Source organism: Sciurus vulgaris, assembly GCF_902686455.1.
Source record: "Sciurus vulgaris genome assembly, chromosome: 6".
Classification (NCBI taxonomy): domain Eukaryota; kingdom Metazoa; phylum Chordata; class Mammalia; order Rodentia; family Sciuridae; genus Sciurus; species Sciurus vulgaris.
In genome coordinates, this window is record NC_136466.1 from 24997509 (window position 1) to 25003554 (window position 6046).

The window sequence follows — 6046 nt, forward strand, 5'->3', positions numbered from 1 at the left end:
CTCTCTGGCTCCTACTGCAGACGTCAGAATCAGGGTTGACCATTCCTTCCACTCTCAAAGCTGCAAGACCATGTATCCACCACCACATAGAACAGCAGCACCCTGGAGTCCCACAGACCTAGATTCCGGTGGCTCCGAGCCTCTCTTCTGTAAGGTGAGGACCCGGGTGCCTACCTGCACTTCCTGACACCCTCCGCTTCTCTCTCCCCTCTGCCCAGAGCCCATCCAAACCCGCTGCACCACAAAATCCTATCCACCTACTGCATCTCCATTCTTCCCCTCTTTCTCCTGCAACCCACTGTGTACCCATGCACAGGGAGCTTCTAAAAATATGGAAGTGAAGCACATTAACTGTCTTGTTCCAACTCCTCAGGGGAGCGTGTCATTTTCTAGCCTTCTAAGACATCCGTCCCCTTCAGGCCCTGCATGCCAGCTACCTGGGACTTTGGCTAGCTCCTGAAGCATGCCAAGGCTAAGGTGGTCTGCAGCAGCTGGTCCAGAAGAAGCCCATGCACCTGGCTGCCCCTCACTGTAGACAGGTCTTCTCCCAAGGAAATTTCCTCATTTAAAAAGCAGCTTCCCTGCCAGGTGCAGTGGCCTGTAATCCCAGCGGCTGGGGAGGCTGAGGCAGGAGGATCAAGAGTTCAAAGCCAGCTCAGCCAAGGCAAGGTGCTAAGCAACTGAGACCTTGTCTTTAAATAAAATACAAAAAATAGGGCTGGGGATGTGGCTCAGTGGTTGAGGGCCCCTGAGTTCAATTCCTGCTACCCAAAAGAAAGAAAAAAAAAGCAGCTTTCCTAACAAATTTAGAACCATTCTGGTTGTATTTTTCTTCAGAACATTTATTACTACTTGAAATTCTACATCTTACAATGTTACTGTGTCTCTCACTAATATATAAACTTTTTGAGAGCAGAAACCTTTTTGGTCTTGTTGATCTAGTATTTGTCCTCTGAGAAATACCTGATAAATACTAATGTAAGATGTACGAATATGACTATGAAGGAGACCATGTCCTCTGCATTAAAAGACTGCTAATTGCCACCCACCCCCATCTAGTCTTCCCTTCTTCCTTCAAGCGATTGAAACGCCAAGTGGTAGATGGATATATTGCCAACCAGCTAAGGTGACATTTCCCAGTGTCTTGCAGCCCGTTGGATTCCTGTGATCAGGTTATGCCAGTTGGAGTTGCCAGGTGATAAACAGGATGCCCAGTGAACTTCAAATTTCAGATAAACAACCAATAACATTTTAGTATAAATATGTCCCAAATTAAAGTCTATTTTTTTTTTAGTATAAGTTAGACCTATGTGGACAAAAATATATATATATATATATTACTGAGTGTGAGCTGAAAATCAAATTTAACTGGGCCTCCTGTATTTTCATTTGCTGAGTCTGGCAAACCCTGTGGCCAATGGAACATACAACAATGTCTATAATTCTAAGGTCACACCCTTAAAACTAACCAGCATGCCCTCACTCTCCTCTCCCCTTCCTGCTGGTCGGAACACGATGGTGGGGTATTGTGCATCATCTTGACCCAGTGGACCAGGGCTATCTCTAGGACATACACGGTGCAGCAAGAAAACAGAGGGAGCCCAGCCCACGATGACCACATGGACCATGGCTGCTCTCCTCTCCAGGCCCACCTGCTAGCTTGAACCTGTATCTGGAGAAAAATTAACTTCTGCATCTTTAAAGCCTCTCTTATTCTCTTCTATTAAAAGAGCTAAACCAACATCCAAATAAACACAAAATTATAAATAAATTACGGTAATTTGGGTACCTGATACATCGGAAAGCTTCAAGAACTAGGTAGTTCCTCTTCTCATTACCAGAGTTGTCCCCTCTTTACCAAATTTCTCTCTCTAAAGCCTCATTTATTTCAAAGTGGCAGGACAGGGTTGAACAACCCCAGCTGCCCGCAGAAGATGTGTGTCCCTTTGGCCTCTGATGAGCAGGGCTCAAGGTGAGGCATATTCATGGGTTAAAATGAGGCAAAGGGACCAATAAGATTTTCTGTTCTCCCAGTGCTGATTCCCAGCTGCCCAGAGGAGCCTCAGAATCCCAGAGCACTTGACTGAGCTCTCGAACCACTCTCCTCTCTGGAGCCCAGGGAGAAGAGAAAGAGCAGAAGGTAAAGATGGCCACACGTGCCCAGGGCAGGAAGGCCTCTGTACTCTGTGCGGGGCATTCCCCCCACCACAGCTGCCTAGACTGCTGCCACAGAGCTGGCTGCACACTGTTGTTTTAAAACTGATACATTAAAACATACTGACAGGGGAGGCTGAAGCAGGAGGATCGCAAATTCAAAGCCAGCCTCAGCAACTTAGGGAGGCCCCAAGCAACTTAGCAAAACCATGTCACAAAATAAAATATAAAAAGGGCTGGGGATGTGGCTCAGTGGTTAAGCATGCCTAGGTTCATTCCCCAGTACAAAAAAAAAAAAAAAAAAAACTATGGATACATATAGGGTCCCATGACATGTTTATGCAATTGTGTGTGTGTGTGTGTGTGTGTGTGTGTGTGTGTGGTCCTGGGAATTGAACCCAGGGCCTTGTGCATGTAAGGCAAGCACTCCACCAAGTGAGCTATATCCCCAGTCCTGTTGATGCAATTTTTAGTACATGCACACATTGTGTAATGTTCAAATCAGGGCAAGCATATCTATCTCCTCAAACATTTATCATTTCCAATTCTTTCAGTTTTTTTAAAAAATACAGACAGTATATTATCTTTAGCCATACTCACCTACTGCACAAAAGCATGCCAGAACTTCCTGCTGCTCCTCCCTAACTGTAACTTAGTACCCATTAACCAAGATCTCCCCCCTTCCTCACTCCCTCCTACTCTGCCCAGCATTAGATGACCACTATCCTACTCCCAACTTCTTCTGAGGTCCTCTTTAGATTCCATGAGAGCAATCATGCAGCTGTTGACTTTGAGTCTTCCACTTAATAATCCCATTCTATCCCTGTTGTCACACGTGACCGGATTTCATCCTTTTTATAGCTGAATGGTATTCCATTGTGTATACGAACAACACTTTCTCTTTCTATTCATCTGTTGATGGACGCTTAGCTCGCTCCCATTTCTTGCCTGTTGTGATGAGTGTTCCAACGAACATGGAAGGGCAGGTATCTCTTCAACACACTGATTTCATTTCCTTTGAATATATACCCGCAGTCAGGTGGCTGGATCATGTTAGTCCTACACTTTTTCAACAGTAAGAACAGGCTTTGTTGGTTTCCATGGTGAATGGAAGAGAGCCAACGCCTGCTCTCGCCCTGGGGTGCATTCACAGAGGAGGTAGTTGCCCTCCAAAAGTGTTAGTTTTATTTTTAATATATTAAGGATCCTCTTTGTGTGTGTGGCTGTATTAATTTACATTCTCACTAAAAGTGCTCAAGGGTGCTCTTTTCTCCACATCCTGGCCAGCACTTGTTATCTTTGGTCTTTCTGAAAGTAGTCATTTTTATTGGAGCAGGGTGTTACCTCATTGAAGTTTCGATTTGCATTTCCTTGATGGTTATTGATGTCAACCATTCTTTGCTATTCCTGTTGGTCATTTGAATGTCTTCCTTTGGAAAACATCTATTTAGATTTATTGTCAATGTGTTGTGTGTGTGTGTGTGTATGGTGCTAGGGTTATTCCCAACTTTTTTTTTTTTGCTTTTGTTACTGAGTTATTTGAATTCTTTATGAATCCTGGTTATTAAATTCCTGTCAGTTGTACAGTGAGACAATATTTTCTCCCATTCTGCAGGTTCTTTCTTCACTCTCTTGATTTTATTTTCTTGGTTGGTTATTTTCCATTTTCAGTTTGATATCATTTCATTTGCTTTTGTTTCCTGTGCTTCGAGGGTCTTATCCAAAAAATTCTTGCCCATTCCAATGTCCTGAAGAGTTTCCCCTATTTTCTTCTAATAGTTTCATAGTTTGGGGGTCTTATATTTAGGCCTTGAATCCATTTTGAGTTGGTTTTTTATATATGTGAGAGGTAGGGGTGTAGTTTCATTCTTCTGAATGTAGATATCCAATTTTCCCAGCACTGATTGTTAAAGCTTTTATTATAAGTCTGTAGTGTATTTTGAATTCAGGTAGTGTAATGCCTCCTGTTTGCCCATTTTAAGATTACTTTAGCTATTTGGGTTTGTTTGTTTGGATTTGGTTTGGTGTGTGTGTATGTGTGTTTCCACATAAATCTGAAGGTTGTTTTCTCTAGTTCTGTGAATAATGTCACTGGTGTGAACTATACATCACTGTGGGTAGCATCGGCATTTTGTCAATATTGATTGTTCTAATCCATGAACATGGGATGTCATTCTGTTTTCGTTGTGTGTGCCCTCTTCAATTTTTTTCATCAATGTTTTATAATTTTCATTGTAGAGAACTTTGTGGTTAAAGTCTCTGGTTACATTTATTCTTAGGTATTTTAATGTTTTTAGCTATTGTAAACGGGATTGCTTTTTTCAATTTATATTTCAGATAATTTACTAGCCATTTATAACAACACTGTTTATTCTTTTTGCATGTTGTGTCATTCAATGTTGCAGAATTTATAATTTCTAATACTTTTGGGTGGAATCTTTGGTTCTGTATATAAACACCATGTCATCCACAAACAGTGATACCGTGACTTCCTCCTTTCCAACTTGGATGTCCTTCATTTCTTCTTTGCCTGATTGCTCTGACTCGAACTTCCAATACTATTTTGACTAAAAGTGATGAAAGTGGGCATCCTTGTCTTGTTCAAGATCTTAGAGAAAAAGTCTTCAGCTTTTTCACTCAGTATGATTCTGTCCTGTAATATATGGCTTTTATTACATGGAGGTATGGGCCTTCTATTCCTAATTTCAGAGTTTTTATCATGAAGGGACATTGAATTTAAAAAAAAAATTTTTTTGGTTGTAGATGGACACAATATCTTTATTTATTTATTTTCATGTGGTGCTAAGGATCAAACCCAGTGCCTCACATATGTGAGTCAAGCGCTCTACCACTGTGCTATAGCCCCAGACCGGGACATTGACTTTTATCAAGTGTTTTTTCTACATCTATTGGGATGATGGGTACTCTTGTCCTTCATTCTGTCGACGTGTTGTATCATGGTTATTGATTTGCCTATGGTGAACCATCTTTCCAGCCCTGGAATGAATCCCACTTGATCATGGTGAATGATCTTTTTAATGTGCTGTCGGATTTGATTTGCTTATTCTCTGCAGACTTGCACATGCTGACCCTCTCACTCTATTCAGGTCTCTGCTCAAACATCACCCCTCAAAGAGCCCTCGCCTGACCTCTCCACTTACAAGGCTGTCCTCTCTCACTCTCCATCTCCTTACGTTGTACTGTTTTTCTTTATAGTACCTGTCCCTTCCTACTTGCTATTTTGTGTCTACTTACTTCTCCTCTGCCTTCTTCACTGAAATGTATGCTCCATAGTGGCAGGAAATTTGTCTCTCTTGTTCACTGCTGTACCCCTAGGACCTAGAACAGTGCCTGACTTTGGAGGTACTGGATAAATACCTCCTTAATCAATCAATCAATAAATAAGGATAAATGAATAGGGATACAGATGTAGATGATATAGAGATAGAAAGATATGACATGTAGATATAGAGATGGAGAGAAATATGGAATTGCCAAAAAGTCACACTGACTTTACCTATGACTCCTTCCCTGGATGACAAGAAAAGTATTAAAACCTCCATGTGCATAATGAAGCTTGTCTCACTGCAGAAAACAGTCTTTTTGCATAAGGCTTGCCTCCCTACTGAGATGGAAACTTCTACCAGATAAGAAGAAACATTTTCACAAAATGCTCAGAATGAGGCTTATGAAGTCTAAGTTCCCAGTGGGGAAACTGAGCCAAGAGAGGGGATGAGGTCATGCCCACTATAACAACTGGTACCTGCAAAGGACTTTTTATTTTACAAAACATCTGTACATCCTTTTTTCTCATTTAATCTTCATGATAACCCTGCTAGGCAAGTGATGGTGATATTCATATTATTACAATTATATTTAGATATAATTATTA